The following is a 26,889-nucleotide window of genomic DNA, read 5'->3' as shown; positions in this document are numbered from 1 at the left end:
GTAGAAACTTTTGAGCTCTTTTTGAAGGAATCTCAGGAACTCTGAAACATCTACAGGATCATAGAAGTAACAGCTTGAAGATTTCCTGGCAGAATCTTTTAAGTGTAACATTTAATAGAGAATCGGGTTCGTCTTCTTCTTCTTCTTGGCATAACGTTCCCACTAGGATAGAGCATTTTTGATTAAATTTCCGAAGGAATCACTTGCTGCATTACTGGAGGACTCTCTGGTACTATTTCTGAAGCAATGCCAGGTGCACGCTATGTCTGAACCAGACGATTATAAAAATCGAATGTACATAGGATTTTTTCTCGCTAGAGATCAGTATTGGATCCATATTTTTATAATCGGAAGGTTTTAAAATATTCTATCGGTGAAATTTTGATTTTTTACACTTTTCAGCTATTTTTCATACTAAAACCCATGAAAACCTCGTTTTTCGGCGCATTTCAGCCCATACAAAATGTATGAAAAAAAAAAATCACCGAATGAATATTCTAAAACTTTCCGATTATGAAAATGTGGATCAAATACTGATCTCTAGCGAGAAAAAATCCGATGTACATTTGATTTTTATAATCGTCTGGTTCAGACATAGCGTGAGGTGGAATTCTCAAAAGATTCAATGGAAAAATTCCTGATGAAATCTTTGGTGGAACTCCTGTGGAAGCTATGGTAGAATTTAAAAAAAAAATCACTAATGGAATTCTTGACACAATCCCAGGTTAAATAACTGGACCAATCCTTTTAAGAATTACTGAAGCAAACTTGGCGAATTTCCTTTAAAATATCTTAAGGAATCTCTGGTGGAACTGTGAGCGGAATACCTGGTAGACTTTCTTCATACAATTGATAGTGGAATCCTTATGTAATTTGCTGTAGGAATCCTTAAGTGACTTCCTGGAAGAATACCTTGCGGAATCCCTGGAGAAATTTCTGGCAGTTTTCTTGAAAGAATTTCTCAAAGAACTACTGGTATTTTTTGTCGAGCAACTTTTGGCGACATTCCTGGCGAAATTACTGGAGAAATTACTGGCAGAACTCCTTAAGAAATTACTTGTAGAAATAATAGAGGCATTCTTGTGGAATTTCTAAAAGAATTCCAGGTGTGATTTCTGGAAGAACCCATGATAATATTGCTAGAAAAAATTCTATTGGAGTTCCAGAGGTTATTGGTGGGATTACTGAAGTTATCACTGGTGGCTTGGCAAAAGACCACTGTTCATTTAATTTTCAGTGAAATTATATGGCGAGATTCAAGTTGAATTCCTTAAAGAATATTTGACGATATTTGAAGTGGAATTATATGGCGAGATTCAAGTTGAACTCTTTAAAGAGTATCTGGTAAAATCCTCGGAGACATTTTTGAAGGAAGCCCTAGTAGAATTCCTGAAAACATACATTGCGAAACTCTCTGGAAAAATCATTGAAGTAATTTTCTGAAGAAATTGTGGAGTGTCTGCTGGATGAATCCGAAAAAAATCTCTCAATCAGGTGTTCCCTTTTCGAAAATATCTGAAATATTTCATCGTGAAATTTTTGAAGAAATTCCTTGAAAAATTTACTGTTTTCACTGTAGGAGCTTTCGAAAAAAAAAAATTGAATCGTTTCCTGTTGAAATGTTCCTAAAGAAATTCGTTGAACTCCTTGAAGGAGCTTTTGGAGTGATTTCTGAGCAAATTCCTAGATCAAACTCCCACAAGAATTCATGGAGGAATCCCTAGTAAAATTGCAGAAAAAAAATCTTGGAGGAATTATGAAAAAACGACTACGTGGTTTCTGGAAAGCCCCTATCATGTTCTAAAAACATATACAGATTTAGAGGAATTCTTTGAGGAGATTCGAATTAATTTCCGGAAATAATATCTGGTAATATCCTTGGAGAAATTTTTGAATGAAGCCCTCCAACAATTCCTGAAAAATCCATAGAGAAACTCTGAAGAAGACTGTTGTCTGGAGAATCCATTGAAGGAATTTTCTGCAGAAATTGCAGAGTGTTTACTGGAGGAATCGTTGATGAAATTACTAGTGAAACTCTGAGAGAAATCTGAGGAGTAATTCTCGGAGGACTCTCCGGAGGTATTCCTGGAGGAATTTCTGGAAACTATCTAGAAAACATGCTAGTTCCCTGAAGAGTCCCTTTGGGATACCTTGGCAGAATCCCTGGAACAGTCTCAGCTGTACCCTTTGAAAAAAATATTTGAAATACTACACTATGAATATTTTTGAAGGAATTCTCCGAAAACTTACTGTATTCTCTGTACGAGTTTTCGAAAAATCACCAACACCTGGATATAAGCATTTATTTTAATGTTTTGAAATTATGCTAATAAAAGAATTAAAAAAAACTTCAATCGCAGTTCCGTAGAACAATCTGAAATCGAGGAAAGTTCTCGTCAAACACGAGAGCTCTACATAATAATCGCAGAATAATAATAAGCAATAATAGCGAAAACAATAAATCACACACAAGATAAATTAAATCACGACAACGTACAAATGCTGGTGTCCTCGTGAAGAATTCACGAAAAAATGTGGGATAATAAACAACGGTAAGATGCGTGAGCTGAGCTGTGACCTTCACACGAATTCGGTGTGCCAATGGGTATGACATAGTGGGATCATTAGCGAAACGAAGCGGTTAACGAAATTTTAGATACGGTTACGGAGACACAATGATAATGATTATTTAAAAAAAAAAAAGAAAACAAAGTTGAAGGACGTTCGTTCGCTGAGAATTGGTTGAGATACAGCGGAGATACAGCTATCTGAAGCTGATCATTTTGTATGGGAAAACAGCTTTGGTACATTTCATCTGTCCGATACTATACATATAAATTCAATATTCAAAGTTAAATCACAACTCCAGCCATGCTTTAATGCTTTAATGCAATTGCGACTTTATTCACCATAAATCAAAACCCATCCATTTAATCCCTGCTCATGCATGTGTAATCGCACGCTCCATATTGCCATTCGTATCGATAATCGCCAACAAGGGAGACGTCGTCGTCGTCGACCACAAAGATGCGGATTTCGGTAGATACTCGTGTTGACAATGATAACAATTAAGAAGATGGATCGAATCGATTTGCTGTCAGTCTGGCTTCTGGTCCGATATGCCTTCCTACACCCCTTTCCCTTACGTATGGTCGGTGTGGCTGTTCGATGTTGTTGCCGAACAAACATCGACCCAGAAGCTTCATCGAATCGCTGCAAGGAGAGGACATAATCTGTTCGTGAAAGTATTATTGTCCCATATGAGAAAAAGTAGTCATCGAATATCGCTCAAAGTTTGTTTTTTTAATATATTTATTAGTATCATTTCGAACATTCTTCTTCTTCTCGGCATTAACGTCCTCACTGGGACAGAGCCTGCTCTTCAGCTTAGTGTTCTTATGAGCACTTCCACAGTTATTAACTGAGACACGCTATGTCTGAACCAGACGATTATAAAAATCGAATGTACATAGGATTTTTTCTCGCTAGAGATCAGTATTGGATCCATATTTTTATAATCGGAAGGTTTTAAAATATTCTATCGGTGAAATTTTGATTTTTTACACTTTTCCGCTATTTTTCATACTAAAACCCATGAAAACCTCGTTTTTCGGCGCATTTCAGCCCATACAAAATGTATGAAAAAAAAAATCACCGATAGAATATTCTAAAACTTTCCGATTATGAAAATGTAGATCAAATACTGATCTCTAGCGAGAAAAAATCCGATGTACATTTGATTTTTATAATCGTCTGGTTCAGACATAGCGTGTGAGAGCTTTCTTTGCCAAAGTTGCCATTTTCGCATTCGTATATCGTGTGGCAAGTACGATGATACTCTATGCCCAGGGAAGTCAAGGAAATTTCCATTATGAAAAGATCCTGGACCGACCAGGAATCGAACCCAGGCACCTTCAGCATAGCTTTGCTTTGCAGCCGCGGACTCTAACCACTCGGCTAAGGAAGGCCCCGAACATAACATCCATTTTTATAAATAGGTTTTCTGTGTTAGGCAACACTAACATCCTAATTTTGTTAAACTAGATTAGGCGTTTAGTAACATTTTGTTAACAACATATTTTTCAGAGGTGAGTCGATTTCACCTGCTTATAAGAGAGAAAAAACGCATTAAATTTACTTAACCTAAATATATAATGTTTTTATCGTGCCAATAGAAGATTGCAACGATTTTTGTCGAAAATTATCAATAATTTTATTTGAAATTTGTTCCAATGATTCAACTTTTGATATTCTATGTAAATTATTAGTATTATACCAGAGAGGGAGCTGCCAAGTGGGACTTTTATGCCTTTTATGACAAGTAATGGAGCAAATGATGTGAACCGCTCCACGTGCCATCATTTAGCTGGAAGGCATCCAAGCGGTTCCGGTGATGAACAGGCAACAATAAGAAATAAGGGAAGGAGGATTCAAGCTGACAATTGAAAGAAAAAATAAATCGTCTCCAGTGTATAGTGGTGGACAGACCGACAGGACGAAGTGCTGGTTTCCAAATATTTTTTTTAGCAAAAACTGTTCGAAAGGGCTCAAGTGAGCCTCTTCTGGTTCACAGAGCACGAAAGGAAACGCAAACGTGATTGAAGGTTAGGGGATTTCAGATCTTTTGGATCGCGGAACACTATCTTGAATAAAATTATTGAGTGTTTAACAACTCTTCATTGACGCTTATCATGTTACTACACACGCGGGCAGAGCGAGTGCGATTTGTTTAGTGAGATGGATGGATATACCCAAGTAACACCGAATACATCTTTTTGGATGAAGATATCAAATATTGTTATATAAGTGTACTATAGGTGAATTCCATAACACCTTTTGTATTATTAAAGCTATAAAATAGTTTTCAAAAAACGTATAACGTTAAAAAAATAAACCTTAAGTGAAAACCTGTCTTGGTTAATTTATTGCTCTATAAACGTAAATATAACATTAATAAAGCTAATAGTTTATATATTGATATGTGTGAAATTCATGTTATAATAATATTTTTAAAATGTATTCTATACAAGATTTAAACATGAAGAATTTCGAAACAAAAATGAATCGTAATAAATTTGATGGCTACTAATGATAACAATGTCTTCAAACAATCCCTAGCGTATACATGCAAATAGAGACACATCAATAATAGTATCGACGGTAGAGATCTGGAAAAAGCGCTACGAGCTGATATTCGAACAGCTACAACAAACACGGGATCAAGCAAAGTACTGCAAGCTGGCAAATCGAAGCAATTCGCCATTTTTAACAAAATCCAATGCCTTGCTGCCAGATGGTAGACAAGCACCTAGAGAATTCACCTACTTTTGTAAATGGATACCAGGTTTTGAACAACAAATTTATAAAATAATCACTTCTCAACGCAACGGGTGAGGTTGAAGATCATTCATTCCGAGACGATTCAAACAGCAGCAAGCAGCATTAAACACAGAAAAAACAATGCGCGGCTTTTGATTAGCAGTATCGTAGAAACATAAACAAACCTGATATATGAGAACAGATTTTTGACGTTTGACGGATAAAAATCATGCCACCAAACAGGAAGCTGTAATTATGTTAATTTGATGTTATAATTGTTATCTGAAAAACAATCAAATTAACTTTAAGAAAGTATGTTGAAAGTATGTTGAAAATATGCTTTCAATATGTATTATAAACGTTATTGAAAAAAATCTGAAAATCATTTCTCAAGATTCTCTTAGGATGTTATAATAACGTAATTTGACCTTATTTTCAAATCAGAACGAAGAATTTCACATTAAATCAAATAGATTACAGTACCGGCTAAGAATAAGAATAACTTTAGTTTGTATCTTTTGGAATTGCATGTAAGGAATATTATGCCAGTGGAGCTGCAACCAATTGTTTTACTAAACTGTATTTACCTCAGTAAATTAAAACAGTACCATTTTAATGTGTAATCAATTTGAGTGTAGCAATGCTAAAGGTATTTAAAAGAAAATCAATTGTCCGAAAATTTATCACCAGCGCTGTAAGCATTATGCAAAATCTGCCATATTGTTTCTTTGTGGGGAATGAAATAAATATTACGAAAAAGCTGAAATTTTGTGAATTGTATTTGAATTTACGACTTTTCATAATGGCGCGTGAATTATTAAAAGGTACAATTGAAAATTACACCATACATTTCAAACCGCATCTTAAACTTCTCTACTGTTCCTGAATATGATCCATTTACAACATTTTTCATTATAGTATAATTCAGGGTTAAAGAATTCCAAACGTAGAAATATTTTTTCGATGGGCCATTTATATTTTGATTGCCATTTCATTTTAATTTATCTGTAAGTTAGGTTTGCATAAAGTTCAACAGGCATCTGATTAATTTGTAGCAAACATGTTTTTTGCAAGGTATATCACTTGCAAATAACTTTATTCCAACCAAAATATTAGGCTGTGTTATTAGTTGATCATTTTGTGTCGTAAAATTGTTATTTGTGGTTTTGAATAACTCAATACCTACAAATTAAATATTTCACAGTTTACATGTGTTCTATATGTATTAATAACTGAAAAATAACTTCATTAGAACTTATGATCATTCAACATTTTGTTGTTTGGTTGAGAATAAGTCTATAAACCGTCAATTAAATGTTATTATAACTGGTTGTTAGAACTATAAGATGTTATATAAGCCGCCATTTTTTGCGATTTTTCAGCTATACAAGTGTCAGATATAAAGTATATAATTCCTGAAAAATACAAATGATTATGTATAATTCGTGCCATAATAACTCATATATAACTAGCTGTGTTACTTGGGTGGGTTATGAAAGGGGTATGCGTAGTCTGTAGAGCTTTGAATTCTAAACTTGTAACCAACTCAGGCTCGGTGGCTTAGTTGGTAAAGCGCTTGTCTAGCATACAAGAGTCCTGGGTTCAAATCCCAGCCGAGCACGTGGATTTTTTTTTTTCATAAATTCACCCTGGGGGGCTTTTTTGGGCACGTCAGGAGTTAATCATCAATATTAACCTCCTTTTCCCGAGCAGCCTCGATAGCCGCGTAGTGTCAGTAGCGGTTGTTTCAACTGGCTAAGAATTAACACTACGGACTGCCTGTTCGGGTGGTAAAAGTCCACCTCACAGGTGACCCCTAATTTATGGTGTGATGTGTACCGTGCCTAGGAATGAATGGTAAGAGGGTCTAAATAAAACCTAACCGCTAACGGAGCCTGTGGGGTACCAGGGCGCCCTCCACAGTATTGAGTCCTTCCTGTGCTTCCCGGAGCAATGGTGCAGGTGACCTTGTGCTTCTCCGAGATAATCGGCTGCCCTTCTTCAGTCTCTATCCTGAGGCTTAATAAGGGTGATTCGCATTATGCGTTTTACATAGTGTACTCTATGCTCTTTCGCCTTTGGCGACTTTAAATAGTTACCGATCTGGTTTTTTCGTTGCTGGTCTTTTTCGTGCTGAGATTGCAAAAAGCTTAATCCTGCCTAGTTTGGGGATTGTATGACATTTGCCAGAAAACCATTTGCCAGAATCAATTCGCCAGAATGATTTTTGCCAGAAAACCATTCCCCAGAATGTACCATTCGCCAGAAAGCCATTCCCCAGAATGGACCATTTGCCAGAAAACCATTTCCCAGAATCATTTTTTGTAATTCGTTTTCAACCTTGATATCAATTGATCGACATATTTGTGAAGATGCATCGAAGCCAAACCTCAAATTTTCAAGAGCGCAAATCTAGTGACCCAAACAGCCATTCCAGCTGAAAATTTAATCGATTGGTCACCACCAGCGTGTGACCAATCGATTAAGTTTTCAGCTCAAACCGCTGGCTGGTTCTCGAGGTTTATGCTCTTGAAAATTTGAGGTTTGGCTTCGATGCATCTTCACCTCAAGCCTACCGAAATTTTAGATATTTGTCACTTTTGTATCTTGAATATACTCATATTATTTGCACTTATAGCATGAAACATTGTGTAGTCAACTTTCACATTATTTACATCAAGAGGATTGGACTACTAGCACTGCACAGCTGCAGCGCAAAATAATTAAAATTTAGCGTCACTTCTACAGTACTTCACTCGCATCGTAAATATTGCTCCAAATAATGTTTATATCTTTGTAATATTATAACAAGTATAAAACAACGCAACTGATCGATCCGTATTATTTAGTCTATGTTGTTAAAATCCTTCGCACACAATTTTATGCAATTTTCACTACTTACATAGCTGGTCTGAGAATAAAAAAGCTGAAACGTTTGACACGAATTAGTTTAGTTTAATAATTTCAGAAATATGAATAGTGTATCTTTGCGGAAAAAAATTGCAAAACAACTAAAAAGAACAGCCTTTGAGTGAAAGAAGGGAAAATTATGTTTGAAATATGATCAGTTTAGCGCCATTGGAACTATATAACTCAAATGACTACCCAATGTTCTTTCGGTCATATATTTAAATACATTATTCAGTCCTTGAAAAGAACGTTAAACTGTTTTACTCTTAATAATAATTTGAACCGCATTATTTATTGTTTTCAAGTAGTTTTACAACATTTGCGACAGGCTGCCGGAAAACTCTTCAATCTTCAGTGTTTACCCTGATTGCTAGTTTTAGCTATCTGGAACCGGAGATATTTTGAAATTCTTAGCAAGACTGCTACGTGGCCATGATTAATGGTGGAAACCAAAAAAACACACATATATTGGTTTCTCATATTCTGTCGCTTGCTCTACGAAACAAGTCGGTTATGAAGATTAATGTTTTCGGAATCAGTCGAGTAATCTTCAATGAGAAATTAGATGAAGGTCATGGTAAATATTCCATAATTGAATCACTTTCAATTTAGTTTTTTTATTTGAGGACATATATTGATTATCCATTTCCCGATATTTGCATTTTTTTACATAAATCCTTTTTACAGACATTTTTATTGACAGCAGTCCTGTATTGATTTTTTTTTAGCTGTAATTATTTAAAAGTGAGATGACATAACCTTGTTTACATTACTTCCATTCCTTCTGTTAACTGCAGGCAGAAACACACAGTACAATTATAAAGACTAGCCAATAATATAAAGAAGGGTAAATCTCCTATGAAGCATATAAGTCCTTGAATTAGTAAGCCCTAAAGAACAGCCTAATCTTCAAAGAAGGGAAAATCATCAATAGAATGTTGAAAATACAATTGCCTATAAGGGGTTGTCTATTAACAACGTGGTCAATTCTTTCGGATTTTTTACTTCCACGGAGTCTTTCGTCCATACAAAAATTTAAAAAGAATTGTTTGTATCGTGGTCATTGGCCAGGCCCCCTTCCATCCTCCCATAAATGATCACATGGTTAATGGACGACCCCTAATAGCTTGTATAAAATTAATGACTATTTTAACATTAAAAAAAAAAACAGTTATTTCTCAGAAACTATGAAAACCTAGGAAATCTATTACAACTTCTTCTTCTTATCTTGTGTTACGTCCCAACTGGGACAGAGCCAAATCTTAGCTTTGTGTACTTACGAGCACCTCCACAGTTATTAACTGAGAACTTTTATTGCCAATTGATTATTATTGCATGTGTATAACGTATTGCCGATATGAATATGCTCTATGCCCTGGGAAATTGAGAAAATCTTCGCCCGGTGGAATTCGAACTCACGTCCGTCAGCTTGCTGAATAGCTGCATGTTTACCCCTACAGCTATCTATATAATAAGTTTATGATATCATTATTAGTTGAAAACATTTTATCAAACAAAAAGCTTAAAAACTTACGTCACAATTATTTTGCATATAATTATGTATCGTACGCTGAAAATCATAATGATTCGAAAGATTTTACACACCTAAATATTGCTACACAAAGCAAAGTAATGTAGTAATATTTTTTTCTGGGAAATGGTCTTTCTGGGGAATGACTTTCTGGGGAATGGTCCATTCTGGCAAACGGTTTTCTGGCAAATGATCCATTCTGGCAAATTAATTCTGGCAAACGGCTTTCTGGCAAATGGTTTTCTGGCAAATGTCATACAACCTAGTTTGGGTAGTGGCTAGGTTAGCTCAGATCAATCTTCAGCATAAAAGAACAGCAACGATCAATCTTTGCAGACTCATGCAAAATGGTGCAGCCCAAGTGGCGCAAGTTCAAGAACCCTACTTCCGTAGAGGGAACTTCTATTTAGGTAACCTTGTGGACCCAGTTTTTGCTACTTTCAGCAAACTTGAAATGGCAAACTCGCGCTCCATGCCCCGCACTCGTTAATAAAGCAATCGATGCTACACTCATTTCTGAGTTAACTACCAGAGATGTATGTGCTGTCACAATCGATGTTTCTGTTGGTGACCTTAACAGGAAATACGTCTATTGTTCGGTATATTTACCACATGATGAACCATCCCCAACGGATGACTTCAAACGAGATGTCGTACACTGCGTAACAAAAGGCCTTCCGCTGATTGTGGGCAGTGATGCCAATGCTCATCACATTATCTGGGGCAGCTCAGATTTCAATTTTAGAGGCTCCAGTCTGATGGAATACTTATGTAGTGCATACCTTGGATTACTTAACATAGGCAATCGTCCAACCTTCATGGTTTCTAATAGAGAAGAAGTGTTAGACATAACGCTCTGCTCGAATAGAATCAGTCACCAGTTGACGAATTGGCATGTATCAGATGAGGAATCATTATCTGATCATCGCTACATCTTCTTTGAACATTCAAATGTAACTGCGCAGACTTTGCGTTTTAGGAATCCCCGCTAAACAAACTGGGAACTCTATATTGAATTATGGTTGTGACCAAATTTCATGAATATTCTCCGTCCATTGAAAATCCAAGTGATCGGGATGATGCCGTTGATACTACAACATCCTACATTATGGAAGCTTTTGAAGAAGCATGTCCTCTGACTACAAGAGGGACCCCATGGTGGAATTCCGATCTGACCAGACTCAGGAAACAATGTAGAAGGAGTTGGAACAGACGCCGTTCAGCTGGATCAGAGTCGTTCAAGTCGGCTCGCAAGGCTTACAAGAAGGCTCTTTGTTCTGCTGAACGATCCGGCTGGAAAAATCTTTGTACAAATGTTTCCAGTTTGAGTGAAGTCAGTCGGCTGAACAAAATCCTTGCAAAATCTAAGGATTTCCAAGTGAACGAAATTCGCTTACCTAATGGTGATTTTACTTCTTCCGATGAAGAAGTTTTAGAGTGTTTATTCAATACACACTACCCCGAATGTGTGGACATAGCATCTACAGGTGAACCAAATGTCTTTTCATGTAGTTACGAGTCTCTGGCCTCGACTCGTAGTATCGTAACTACTGAATCGATTCAATGGGCACTTAATAGTTTTGCTCCTTTCAAATCTCCAGGAGCGGATGGGCTTTATCCTGTTCTGCTCCAAAAGGGATTTGAGTTTATCAAACATGTTTTGAAAAAGCTACTTGTAAGCAGTTTTGCTACCGGGTACATTCCCAGATCCTGGCGTGATATTACTGTAAAGTTTATCCCGAAAGGGGACGTGCGTCGTATGAAGAAGCGAAGAGTTTTGGACCAATCAGTCTGACCTGTTTTCTTCTGAAATGTCTGGAACGCATTATAGATCATCACATCCGTGATGTTTATTTGGCAAACATGCCTCTTCATGTGAATCAACATGCTTACCAATCTGGAAATTCCACTGTGACTCTTTTACACAAAGTTGTATACGATATCGAGAAAGCATTCGCTCAGAAGCAATCCTGCTTGGTTGTTTTCTTGGATATTGAGGGTGCCTTTGATAACGTGCCTTTCGATGCCATATTGGAAGCCGCACGAAACCATGGGCTACCTACAATGATTACCAATTGGATTCATCAAATGCTCAAAAACCGACATCTCTTCTCGACATTGCGTCAAGCAGCGATTCGAAAACTAAGTGTTTGCGGATGCCCCCAAGGGGGAGTCTTGTCACCACTTTTGTGGAATCTCGTAGCAGATACGCTATTGAGGCAACTCAATAATTGCGGTTTTCAAACTTATGGATTTGCCGACGACTATCTAGCTTTGATTGTTGGTATGTGCATAAGCACCCTATTTGACCTGATGCAAAGTGCTCTACAGGTAGTCGAGAGTTGGTGTCGCCAATATGGCCTTTCGGTTAACCTGAATAAAACATTTATTGTTCTTTTTACGGAAAGACGAAACCGCGATGGAATTCGACCTTTACGTCTTTTTGGCACTGAGATTAATTTGACTGATCAAGTAAAGTATGTCGGAGTCATTCTAGATTCCAAACTTTCATGGACACCTCACATTGATTTCAGAGTCAAAAAAGTCTGCATGGCCTTCGGGCAATGCTGGCGAACCTTTGCTAAAACTTGAGGCCCTAAATATATCAAATGGATTTACACAACAGTTGTTCGACCAATATTGGCATATGGATGTCTTGTGTGGTGGCAAAAGGGCGAAGTGAGAACAATCCAATCAAAATTGGGTCATCTCCAAAGGATATGCTTGATGGCAATCTCTGGTGCGTTCTCTACAACTCCCACAGCAGCGCTTGAGGCCATTTTCGACGTTGCGCCACTACACATATATCTTAAACAAGAAGCACTTTCTTGCTCTTACCGTTTATGGGTACTGGATCTACTGGAGAAAAATCCAGTGAATCGTAGATCTACACTTTTCGCTGTTTCCACTTTTGGTGAATTGGGACAAAGTTGTCCTAGCTCCAAGTGATCTCACAATTGCTTGTCACTTTCCTTACAGGACATTTACCACACAACTCTCTTCACGGGAAGAGTGGACGTCTGGATATTTGGAAAGAAGTATATCAAACAATATAGTATGTTACTCTGATGGCTCCCTTCTTGAAGGTAGAGCTGGTGCAGGAGTATATTCTCGTGAGCTAAGGCTGAATCAGTTTTACTCACTTGGTAGAAACTGCACCGTTTTTCAGGCGGAAATATTTGCTCTTATGTGTGGAGTGCAATCAGCACTTCAACAGCGCGTAATGGGTAAAGTCATATACTTCTGTTCAGATAGTCAAGCTGCTATAAAAGCTCTCGCTTCGGCCAACTCAAGGTCGAAGCTTGTTATCGCATGTCGAACTCAAATTGAGGAACTGAATTCAGTCAACTCTGTAAACCTTGTATGGGTACCTGGCCATTCTTTCATCGCTAGAAATGAATTGGCTGATGAGCTAGCTCGCGATGGAGCATCGCATGACTTCATTGGCCCTGAGCCGGCTATTCCAATTTCGAAGTGCTGGGTGAAGCTTCAGATAAACTCTTGGGCGGCAACTCAGTACAAGCAAAATTGGAATAGTTTGGAGTCGTGTCGCCAAACAAAATTGTACATTACTGAGCCATCTCCAAGGGTGCGGAAGTATTTAACAAATCTGTCAAAGCAGAATTGCAGTCTCTTGGTCAGAGCGTTGACAGGCCACTGCCGACTAAACTATCACATGGCAAATATTCAGCGTGCTGACTCATTTGTGTGTGACTCCGATTATAGAACTTCGTATCACCTGATATGTAACTGTCCAGTTTTTTGGCAAATGCGATTCCAATTACTTGGTAAACATTAAGTGAAACTGAATTCAGAAGCCTGAATCATCAGGACATTCTGACAGAATGATTCTGTTATTCTTAACCCGCTGTGGAAATGAGCAATAGGCTCTCTTTACGCTCATGCGTTTTGTAGTGCCCTTTTATGGCCCTGTTCGAACCCATTATGGTATGGAGCTACATGCAGGGTAGACAATCATCACCGTCAAATGGAAAAAGTCGTCGACGAAACTAGAAAAAGGATCAACCAGCGTTGGATGACGATTTGCTGCAGTGGTCCGCCACCAAGGCTCGGCGTCATGACGAACAAATAAGCCTCCTTCGTTATGGTCGAATCTTCGTTCGGGAGCTCTGAGCCGACTAAAAATATGAACCGAGGCGTCGATAGATTATGAGCCTTTTTTGATAAAATAAAACAAAAACAAAACGTGTCCGGAATTGAACAAACGATCTCTAAATCGTCAACGTCACGTGGTTACCAACAGAGCTATTGTTGAAGCTTGAGGAGTATGGGTTATATCGCCTATGCAAGCAATTCTGGGATGACATTCGCCGTTTTGTGCATAACAAGCGAATATACAATAAACGCCTCCTTCGTTTGAGAAAGGGGAGCGAACGGAACGAAGACAAAGTTATTCGTTGACGATTTTGGATTGACGTTCGTCGTACATTCTTTCGTCGATAACGAGACGACGACCTGCCAGAGTTATTATACTGGATGACGATATGTTTTTTTATTTCGTCATCGCACTGTGACGAATGTGACGATTGCCTGCCCTGGCTACATGCTCTTATTTTGCTTATGAGGGATTCCACGGAGGCATGCAAGTCGATTCTGATCGACCATTTCAAAAATATCTGAAACTTTGCACAGTTTTTCAGTTCCATCTAAGTCGTCATTTTCCGATATCAAATCTTCAAGTTGAGTCACGATTAACTTTTCATAAGGGTGTATGTGAAAATGGTTCAAAAATATTCAAAAAGCTGCACAGCAAAAACGGTTCGTTCGATTGTTAGACAACCAAAGAAACAAAGATAGACAACTAAATAAAGATTCCAAAAAAAATACACACAGTAAAAAAATTTTTATTTTGCATTAAAAACATCATTTTTGTCACAAAAACTCAAATATCTCAAAACCTTATCGTAATACCAACGTAATTTTTTGAGGGGAAACGGTCCATTATATTAGCTATCTACCATAAAAATTTGGTGATGGTAAGCCAATAAACAAAAAAGTTATGACATTTCAAATATTTCACAAATTTGACACTTAGTGAATTTTTTTTTTTTCATTGTTATTTTTTTTAGGACCGCAGTTTGTTGCTTAATTTTTTGTTAAGGGTACCACATGAGGTTAGCAAGTTGTTTTCATGATATTTTATTTAATTATTCATAACTATTATAGCATCTATTAGAAAGTTAGACGCGATCCAGTGTTGTGATCTAAAGTCTTGATAGTGTCATATTTTTTATTATACGTAACTGAAGACAAATTCTCTCAATAGTGTTGAAACCTTTTGATAAAAGAAACCTATAAGAAATCTTATATTGAAGACAAAAGCTACAAAAAAAGTTTTCTATACAGTTATACGACTAGTTTACCTGCAAAAAGTTTACCTCGTAGAGAACAAGGCGGGTCTATACCCAGGTGATCTAGTATACGTAAAGCAGGTCGGTTTTCTCGGCGCTGGTTTTCTCCACAAAGTTAAAATCTGATTACACCTGGGTATAGACCCGCCTTGGTAGAGAATAGACTTTGTTAATCATATTTGGGAGAAAGCGAGTAACTTCAACAACATCAAAAACATGATAGGTACATACCATGAACACTCACGAAAAAGATAAAAATATACTACCACTATGGTTATAAAAGATTTAATTGTAAAATTTTTCTTCAGTCAAGCAAACGACACCAAACTAGTCAGTAAAAACTTAAAAGTGATTTTGTTTATTAAAATCTAACGAGCAACATGAGTAGTCGCTTTCTCAACTGTTGCAGGCCGTTTGCAGAAAAAAAAGTGTTCGAAAGAGCTACGAAATCTCACCGAAAGCACCATAGATAAACTGAAAGCGGCTGGTTATGCTCCAATGTCTACATTGAATACAAATTTACGCATTTGTACGTCCTGCCGTTTAAACGTTGACAAACAGCCAATCTGTACATCATCGGTGGATCAGGTTGCAGGAAGTTCGAAAACAACAACAACTGAGGAATTACTAGATGCACCGACAACAACTGAGGAGTTACCAGAAGTACCAAGTGCAGATAGTCTTGCCACGGTACCATCAGCGACATCTGTTTCAACAAATCAATCAGAAGATGAGTGCATCCAGAAGGTCAACATCGAACGCTTCAACGAAGGGATAGCTGGAATAAAAGTGACTCCGATTAAATGGACGAAGATGGGTTACGTCAATTATCCCGAGAAAAAATACCGTGAAATCAACGAAGCTGTACGAAGAAACCTCTTCAAATTAGGACCTGAGGATGTGGAAAATACAGACTACGATGAGGTAATTATGAATATGAAGGAAAGGTTCTCGAATCTAGCCACGACAAGGAAAGAAAAATTATTGATTTTGTCGATGCTGCCAAGCTCGTGGTCTATTCAAGACGCCATTGATGAGTTCAAAACCAATAGAAATACAGCAAAAGAGGCAAAACAATTCAAAAATAACTGTCTTGCAACCAAAAATGCTAGGTCGAGTACTTCATTAACAGATGAGACAAAAGAAAAAATAATTCAATATTTTGAAGACGATGAAGTAAGTAGCGCTATGCCTGGCCATAAAGATTATGTATCTGTAAAAAAAGATGGAAAGCGTCAAGCAATCCAGAAACGATTAATGATGACTACTTTGAAAGAAGCGTATACACGCTTCAAGGAAATTAACGAAAATATTAAGGTAGGTTTTTCCTCATTTGCAAGCCTTCGTCCAAGGCAATGCAAGCTTCTATCCAATTCAGGAATACATAATGTTTGTGTGTGCACAACACACGAAAATATTAACCTAATCTTACATAGTTTGAAAAGAATCAATTTATCAAAGGATATTAAAATGTTAACTGGTAGTCTTTTGTGTGAAAATACAACATCAAATTGCTATCTACGATCTTGTTCGGATTGTCCAGATTCTTCATCATTGGAAAATACTTTATTCGCTGAGTTTGAAGAAAATTATATTGATCAGTTATCATTTGAGCAATGGGTGACCACGGATAGGTGTGACCTAGAAACTATTGTAAAACCTGTAGATGAGTTTGTGTCATTTTTTTGCTTGAAATTAGAAAGTTTAATTCCTTACGACTTTATTAAAACAGAGCAATCCCGCTTTTTAAAAAATACGAAAAATACATTACAAGATGGTGAATTTTTAGTCATTTGTGATTTTTCTGAAAACTATAGCTTTGTATTGCAAGATGAAGTGCAGTCCCATCACTGGAACGTACAACAAGCTACAATTCATCCATTCGTTATTTATTTCAATGGAAGTACGCAAATTGAACATTTTAGTTTTATTGTAATTTCCGAAGATTTAAGACACGACTCAGTATCTGTAAATTTGTTCATTGCCAAAATGATTAACTTTTTACGCGTTGATAAGGATCAAGAAATCAGAAAGATATATTTCATGTCTGATGGAGCAGCATCGCAGTACAAAAACCGTAAGAATTTTTCGAGCCTATGTCAATTTAAATCAAAGTACGGAATTGATGCAGAATGGCATTTCTTTGCTACGTCACATGGCAAAGGTCCTTGTGATGCTATTAGAGGAACCATAGCTATTGATTGATGCTATTGGAGGAACCGTAGCCAAAGAACGTGAGCATCCAATTAAAACTGCAAAAGAACTATTTGATTGGGCGAATCGCAGAAAAGAAGAAGATTTAACAAAATTATCATTTCGTTTTACTACTACTGAAGAGTACGAATTAACGGCATCAGAGCTCAGCGAGCAATATAATAACGCGAAAACGATCCAAGGAACCCAAAAATTTCACTCTTTCATTCCATTGTCAGAAAATAAAATTAAAGCAAAACTATACTCGAACTGTACTGATAATGATGCAAAAGTGTTCGATATTGTAAAAAAATTGAATAACAATAAATAAATAAAAAAGTATTAATAAAATGTTTTCATGATCTCATAACGCATACCCAAATCCAAAACTTTTAAAGTTTATATATAACATTTAGAAACTCATCGATCATACTCTAAAAAAAATATCCTGGTAAAAAAAAAAATTATTTTCGTGTAATCTGTTAATTCATTTTAATTTATACATATATACATATACATATAATATTTATACATATAATATACATAATACTAATGAATACATGAAAACGACTTGTTTAATTCACGCAAGGCCCTTAACAATAAAATCAGCAACAAACTGCGGTTCCCGTAATAATTTACACCGAAAAAAAAAATTTTTTTTCTACTAAATGTGAAAATTGTGACATGTTTGAAATGTCATAACTTTTTTGTTTATTGCTTTACCATCACCAAATTTTTATGGTAGATAGCTAATATAATGGACCGTTTTCCCTCAAAAAATTACGTTGGTATTCCGATAGGGTTTTGAGATATTTGAGTTTTTGTGTCAAAAATTATGTTTTTTAATGCAAAAAAAAATTTTTTTTACTGTGTGTATTTTTTTTGGAATCTTTATTTAGTTGTCTAACTTTGTTTCTTTAGTTGTCTAACAATCGAACGAACCGTTTTTGCTGTGCAGCTTTTTGAATATTTTTGAACCATTTTCACATACACCCTTTTGAAAAGTTAGTCGTGACTCAACTTGAAGATTTGATATCGGAAAATGACGATTTAGATGGAACTGAAAAACTGTGCAAAGTTTCAGCTCAATAGAAAAAAATGAATTAAAAAATTTACCAAATTTTGGTGCTGTTGCTTGGAATCACTCTTATGCAATCTTCCCTCTTCAAGGTACCCCACTCCTATTTCCTCCCATCTTTCCCTTCCCTTTCCTCTCCCATCGGGTAGATGATGAAATAGGCTCAAATATGGCGATGGCACAAATCTCCCAACTGGTGGGGAACGTGCCTTTGGAGCCGGCCTTCTGATACCTGATACCTGATACAGGGTTGCGAAAAAATCTGAAATTCACTCTACAGTAGCCAAACAAAACCAATCACAGTCAGCGAAGCCAGTGAAACTCACGCCCATCGCTGCTGTAGGCAAAGAGCCTTGAAAATTGCAAAACACCCGTTGCTAAGGGCAACCCAAAATTACTGTAGAAAAATGTTCTATTTCCCGCTGCATTTCCCGCATTTAGAGCCTTCAATGACACTCTTGATTTAGAAAATTCATGCACCCAACAGAGGCTACTTGATGAGATTCACGTTTTTGAACTACTGTACTGGGAGAGCCACGTGATTTTCGCGAAAATTCAAGCCTACTACTATTACCATTCCCAGCACTGACCTGATATCTACCCAATCGCATTGGCAGGAGACTTAGAGGAGATGTTTCTAAAATCGTTACTAAAATGAAGTAAATGTGTACGTTTTGGATGTGGCATTATTTGGTGCGACATGTTCCACAAGTTCGGGCACAATATGTCAAGAACGTGAGTACACTGGAGTTCGAAAGTAAATCTTCTCGGGAGGTGACTGCAATTGTCCGAAAATTGAAATAAAGACCTTCAAATGTCTTTATTTCAATTGTCGGTTGTTTGAATTTGCTGAAAACTCAATGAAGCTCTACAGTCAAACTAAAGTTTTGGGAAAGGCGAATCTAATAGGGTTCTTCATAGACAAATTTGAGTAACCGAGGGGTTTCTGAATTTTATTGAAAACAAAACGAAGACATTTAATGGTTTCGGTAGAAATTTGTGCTTCGGGAAGCACGATCTGAAACCCACTGCTGCAGGAGCTTGCTGACGACAGACAAAAAATATCGAAGAGAAGCTTCCACAGGAATCCGAACATTTTGAATGGTGGGTGCTTCCAACTGCAAGCTCAGATAACAATTCTGAAAAGTAAAGATTAAAGTGAGTGTGACAAAATGTGAACCTGTGTTCGGAGAAATGTTTGCTCAACTAAACCTTGCTCGGCATGCCCATCTCAAGTGACACTTGATTGAGGCGACGACAACCGTAAGCTGCCAGGGGGGTAGCTTCCACTAGATTTTCATAGCGCCGGAAAGTTTGATGCAGAATTTGCAGGATAAATAAGGACGAATGACATCTTTTTAATCCTCTTAATTAAACCAATCATGCTTAAGTTTCTTGAGGGAACTATACAGTATGATACAGGGCTCTGAATAAAAACATGCTGTAGCAGTCAAAATTCCAATCGAAGCTTGCTTGAGCTTGATAGGCCGCCCATCGTTGCTACTCCAGTATCGCCAGATCAGTTGCACTTACGCAAGGAACCAACCAGATGAGTGCTGGGGGAACTAACAGACACCCTCAGTGCAAAAAAAAAAAATGTTTGCTATGAACGAATAGTTTGAGTGTGATAGATTTGGGAGTAACTACCACTTATCGCTCTCTGTAGCAATCATGATCCGCTGCACATCATGAAAAACTGTTTATCATCTACTGCAGTTCCTATATTCAGTTCTGGAGTCTCTTTTTGTTCACTTTGTTCATCTAGCCTCTCGCCTAAACTTACTCTAAATTTATCAGATTCTTGCTAAACTCAATGTTTAAAACATGATGGATTAATATTCTGTACCCTAGAGGAAAACTATCATAACAAGGAAACTTTTTTGATTTCCTCTTTGCTTTTAGTGTGCTACCGGCAGTTTTCCCACCACCTGATCCCGCAGAATAGTTCAACGGTGGAAACCCTCATCAACATATTGGTTGTCATGTTCTCTCCGCACTTCACTCTGCAGAGCACGGTTATTATCTCGAACAGGGCACGATTAGGGTTGATGGAAAAATTCCGTCTCAATCATCGGAAGACGAACGATGAATGTTGCTTCGCGAAATCCCACAGCACAGCAACGCCTTCCAAGGGAAATGGAAGGAAAGGAGCTGGAACGAGCTTCTATCCATAAATGTATGTCAGTCTCCCATCGATGCACAGTGGTTCTGATTTTAAAAGTCCTAGTGATATTTAGGTAAGAGGAATTTTCTCCAATGGTATTCGTAAAAACGGTAATTTTGTTTTTTTGCTTATGATAGTATATTCTTAACAGGAAGTTTGATAGCGACAGAATACAGTTCATATCCCTCATAGAATAGTACACGGTGCATCGCGTCAGATGATGAACAGAGACCTGATAGGTATGCAATTCACTTTTGCTCAACCGGTAGCCAGATGATGACTCGAGTCGGATCCGATTCCGAGCTTGGCAGTGAAGCAGAAACACTCTTAGGACTGCAGCAATTCAACCTTGCTTTATTGATTGGAGTCGTCGATATGTTTTTCGCAATCGAAACGTACACCTTCGCAGTGCACATCAACATTTCATAGGCTTCGTTGTACATTCATTTGTACGATGTCAGACGATTTGCCAACTGATTGACTCCAATAAAGGCAGCTTTTGATATAATCTGGAGACTACACAGTTGGCAAGATAGCAGAGCTTCCTGGTACGACTCTTTCAGCGATGCTCAAGATAAGATGTAAATCAACAGCAATAACTCACATTCAATCTAGATGATTGAGATGTTACATCTTCACGTGTCATCACCTGTTATTGGCATTCAGTGTTCCTTTTATCTGAGCTATTGATTTACACTTCATTTGCTTCGTGCATAATTCAAGATATTTGAGCTACTACTCATCCAAATTGATAAATTAACTATTGATTTGTTTTATTTCATTCAAACATTGTTAACACAACTATTAGCTTATCTTTTCAAGAACTACGTTGGAAGGACAGGGTGACCCCATCTCCGTTTTCCGTTGGGTACTTTTTCCACTGCAAATAATTGTTAGATCTATATCATCCTTACAATATTTATCATAGCATAGCATAGCATAGCATAGACTATATCATCCTTACAATATTTATCATGGAAATAAAGTTTTATAAAATTTTCAGCCTTTTTGGTGGAAGCTCAAGGGTGGCCCAAAGATAATTCTGTTTGTATGGAAATTATCATGCAAAAATTCAGAAAAAAAATCGCGTTAGTGTTTTAATGTAAGCACAAGATTTGAGTCTATCTGCACTTTTCCTCCAAACCATACAGTAGAAAGTTGCCGAACCATACAGTAAAGCATAGACTGACTGTACATGTGAATGGTTGCTACTCCGTGATTGATCGGAACTGGCTTGAATTGCACTTCGATCAAATGGAGAAGGAATTGGACTTTCCGCATTCTCTCGAAATGCACATTTAAGCAGCTCTCATATGATTACTCAGTAATGACGCCGGCCAAGTTCTAACAGTTAGTTGGGATGGGGAAGAAAAGTTAGTATGTAGTGATTGTTGCTTCTTGAGATCGAGAATACCTCTGCATCTCCACAACCACCACGGGAAGGGTTTTGATAAGTAAGGGATAAGATCTGGGAGTCACCTTTGGCCAATGATCGATGGATAAGGAGAATAATTACGACTCTTACTTAAGGTGAAACAGTTTAGAATCAACTTATCAGATTGTACTGAAACTTAAAAGGCACAAATCTCACAAAGAAAGCATCCAACAACAGTGCACTTCTTATTTTAGCTTTGTGCACTAGCAAAAAGCTTAAATTAAACGTTTGTCAACTATTTCTCCAGTTCAATGCCATTGAAAACGTGAGTACGGGCACAATTCGGGCATTATGGAGGCTATCTTTGAATTCCGAGATGTTTCACCTTAAAACTAGATTTGCAGCTTTGCCTCGTGGTGAAAAAATATTGGTAGACGACTGAAAAAGTGTGTTGATATTCGTAATGTGAAGGCTATTTCTGATCATGACGAAAATATAAAGTAATCCAATTATATGAAACAAAAATAAGGGCTTATGTCGACAATTGTAGTGACAAACCATTCAAAGTTTGTTCGAAACTTACATAAACTTAACGTTGCCACGATATACAGTTTTTATCAAAACGGACCTTGTGTAGTGCTCGAGGCGGTATATTTACTTCTGCCTTCTATTACAATTATTGCTATGTGCGGACCAGCTGATCCACGATCGAGGAGCGATCGGATAGAACGGTCTTTCACACACTACCGTACCTGCCCATCACTCGTATCGAGGAGCGAAACGGACTAAGAGTTGCTGTTCGAGAGAGGAACGTAACTGCTGGTGCGAAAAAAACTCGTTTAATGCGATCCATCGTTGCGATGGTCCCTGTGCTCTACCCGACCAGACGAATTTCACTCAAATTTTCACAGAAGGTTCTGTTTAAGGTTTTTGTTTCGGATTTTTTTTTTACAGATTTTTTTGTATAATTCATCTACTTTTTATTCCGTTTTTTTCTTGAAGGTATTCCTTAAGACACAACTCGTGAGAACTTTTTTAGGACTCTGTAATGAATATTCTATGAATTCTATCGAATGTTTCATCTATGTAATTTACCAGCAGATTTATTATGAAATGCATACATGGATTTCTCTTAAAGTTCTTTAAGTAATGTCTCTGAGAAACAATAAAAGTTTCCTTCAATATTGCTTCAAAAAATCTAGAAAATCATTTCAAGATTTATTTATTTCATGTCGTCAATCAGAAGTAGACCATTTTGTTACAATTTTACACTAAATATTGGGGTCTATTTTATAAGTCGAGTCGATCAAAATGACTCGACTGGAGTCACTGTCGACCGAAAAATTTGCTCGACTCAGCTCTGTCACTCGAGTTTTTCGACAGTTGTCACTCTATGTGACTGGATTACTATGGGAGTCGACGGGTGACATCTGAAATATGCATGCTTGCTTTGATCGACAATGAATACAGACGAATCACATGAATCTGCTCGATTTACAAAATAGGCCCCATTATATAGTTTGAAAGCGTTATTTTCTTAATCTAGTTCGAATTTTGATATGACATAAATTTTTGTTTTAGTTCCGATTTCGTCATAGTAAAGTCAATGGTTTCGCAATGTTTATTGTAAACAGACATTATTTGATTTAAAGGCTCAAATTTGGCATAATTTGTGCGGTGATGGTTTGTATAAAAAATACTACGAATTCACAGTTGTCTTGAAAGAGCATAAAAATTTAATTTTGATAAAAGTGTCATCGAGTCAATACGATGCGAAGCTATATCGTTTACGAACGAGACCATTGCAAATTCATGACGTTTCTTCAATGTTTGAATATTAATGAGCATGCATTGTGCTTCATAAGATGGTAGAGGTAACCTTGTCCAACCTAATTTTCGAAGTGCGAACAACAGAAATTATTTTTGAACTGATTCTATACGATTTTCATGGGTTCATGAAAATGGTGACCAAACTATGCTACAGTATTCTAAAATTGAACGCACATAGGTTATGTATAATGTTTTATAGTGCATGGATCGTGAAAATTATAGCTAAATCGTTTTATAAATGCTAACATCTTGTTTGCCTTGTTGATAATTGTATTATAGTGATCTATAAAAGTAACTTTGGAAACTAAAATCACTCCTAAATCTCTTATTCTTACGCATTTTTCTACTAGTTGATTCCCTAGGTAGACTGTTGTGTTAGGTATACTATGCTTTCTGCTAAAGGATATACAATTACATTTTTTCACGTTCAATTGAAGAAGGCTTTTATTGCACCATTTGTAAAACATATTAATTTCATTTTGAAAAGTATGTTTATCTTCATCGTTAACTATTTCAAGAAACAGTTTCATGTAATCAGCATATATGAGAGCTTTCACTTTTTTCAGAATGAATGACGTTAACGTATAAAATAAAGAATAATGGCCCTAAATGAGACCCTTGAGGAACTCCCGATGCAACTTTAATTGGAATAGATTTTACTCCTTTGTATCTAACTATTTGTTGACGATTAGTAAGATAAGACTCTACCCACTTAAGAAGGTCCGGTTGAAATCCTATTTTTTCTAACTTAAAAAGCAACATTGGTATGTCAATGCGATCGAAAGCTTTACTGAAATCTGTATAGAGAGCTTCCACGTGATTACCATTATCCATGGCTGTCAAAGAATAATGAATGAACTCCAGCAAGTTTGTGCATGTTGAGCGTCCCTTAAAAAAACCATGCTGAGTATGAGTTATTCTGTTTTTAACCATATCGAATAAAATTTTATTTATTATTGCCTCGAAAATCTTTGGAATACAAGAGATAATGGCTATCCCACGATAATTACGTATGTCAGATTTTTTGCCATTTTTAAAGATCGGCACTAAACATGAGCTTTTCCATGTTTCAGGGAAACTACCTGATTGCAGAGACATATTGTAGAGCCAAAATAGCGGAGATGAGAGTTCGATTGATAACATTTTCAAAAATACAGGTGGAATCCCGTCAGGTCCAGCACCTTTGGAGACATCTAGACTTTTTAGTGCATCTATAATATCATGTACTTTGATTTGATTGACGCAAATGTCATTTGGGATTTCCGGAAGAAATGAGAAATATTCACGATCTCGATTATTTTCCAAATAAGTAGTGTAAACGTCTTGAAAAAATGCTGCAAACAGATTGCAGCTTTCTTCAGGGTTCACACCAATTTTATCATCAAGGTGCATTTCAGATGGAAAGTTGTTAGATTTGGTTTTTGTTTTAACGTAATTAAAGAAATTTTTAGGACATGATTTCAATTCACGCTCAGTTCGTTCATTATACTCTTCAAATGCGGTATCAATGGCAAGATTTAATTGATCGCAAATATTAAAATAGTTAATTAAATTTGCATCATTTGTACATTTTTTGTATATTTTATGTGCCTTTTGCTTACGATTCTTTAAATTTTTGATTTCTCTACTAAACCATATATACTTTGAGTTATGATTCCTTCTTCTTTTTATTAAGGGTATATCGTCGTGTATTATGTCGTTTAAAATTTTGTAAAACATTTTAACGGCAGATTCAACATTTTCTTCGTTTCTTAACACATTTTGCCAACTTACTTGATTGATTTTCTGTCTTATATTGTCATAATTTGCTAAACGATAATCTTGAACTTCTTCAAAGTCGCAATCTTTAGGTCTGTTATTTCCATGCACGAATAAAGAAAACTCAATAGCTGTATGAAAAAGTTCGTTTTTCCATAAGGGAGTCAATGATTCTACCACACAGAAATCTTCATCAGTATTCGTCATTAAGAGATCTAAATAACAGTTCTGCTGATTTTTAACGTGGTTAATATGATTTAGACCTAGACTTGCCGATGTATCACATATAAATTGCAAAGCCTCATTTTCTCCAAATATTGGCAGCAGGATGCTCTCGTTGTCGACGTCTGGGAAGAAATCAATATCACGTTGATTGAAATCTCCATATATATGCACATTTGTTTCGGGAGGAAATCCGCCAATAACATGTTTAACAATATTGTAAAATTTCTCATAAACTATTTTACGAGCGTTTTTCGGCGGAAAATACACAGACACAAACACATGCGTTTCGCCTGCTATGTGTACTTTCACCCATACATGCTCGAATTCTTTAAATTTAGTGGTTTCTATAATTTCTGCACTAAACAATGTAGAAACAGCAATTAGGACTCCTCCTCCTGACTTCTTCTCAGACGTTTGACAGTCACGATTATTCCTAAAATCATCATATTTATTTCCAAAAATTTCTTCACTATTCACAGTTTCATCCCAGCTAGTTTCTGTTGCCAAAATAACTGTGTAAGGACATGTTGAAATTCTACTATGGATTTTTTTCATCTTAGAAGCGCTTTTCATACGGTTAAAGTTTTGGCGATAAACCAAAACTTCTGTACCTAACTGTGAAGAAGTTTTAAAAGTAGTAGAACAATCTGATTTACTTTGATTAGTTACCTCTTCATCTTGCAATTCGGTACTTGTTAAATTTGAAGATATATTGCATGATGCAGTTGATGTTGAAGGACAGCTCGGCTCCGTCCAGTTTGTTGGTTGGTTGGTGGCGGGAACGTGACGTTGTTGACCATTGCAGACTGGATAGGGGTTTAGAGTTTCCCCCCTTTGGAATTGTATAGGTGGGTAGTTCGTTGGCGGTCTCGAGTATCGATTAGAGTTGGGCAAATTTGTCCAGAACATCGATGTTACTGAATCGATTCACATTTGAACTGCCGAATCGATTCACCGATTAAATCGAATCATTTGAATCGATTCGAATCGGATGAAAATTGACATTTATGAAGCTTGGAATGAGACCAAATGCATTAGCATTCAATTTCGACATCTCTCAATCAAAACAGTTTCGAAAATCAATCGAACAGATTTACTACTCCAAGATAAGTTCAAAATATGGTTTCTTTTCCA

General features: G+C 36.8%; 1 protein-coding gene and 1 non-coding gene across 6 annotated transcripts in view; one reads left to right on the top strand and one right to left on the bottom strand.

The window, feature by feature from the left end:
• LOC5577066 (RING finger protein nhl-1) overlaps positions 1–26,889 on the bottom strand; it is a 191,440-nt gene that overhangs the window by 118,492 nt on the left and 46,059 nt on the right. The gene's annotated exons all lie outside the window — the stretch shown is intronic.
• Trnaa-agc lies at positions 6,869–6,940 on the top strand. The gene has a single exon. It is a non-coding gene; the product is annotated as a tRNA-Ala (tRNA).

The sequence above is a fragment of the Aedes aegypti genome, chromosome 2, assembly GCF_002204515.2.
Source record: "Aedes aegypti strain LVP_AGWG chromosome 2, AaegL5.0 Primary Assembly, whole genome shotgun sequence".
In the NCBI taxonomy this organism is placed as follows: Eukaryota; Metazoa; Arthropoda; class Insecta; order Diptera; family Culicidae; genus Aedes; species Aedes aegypti.
Note: the sequence above shows the minus strand (reverse complement) of the source record. Positions and strands in the feature narration are given on the sequence as shown.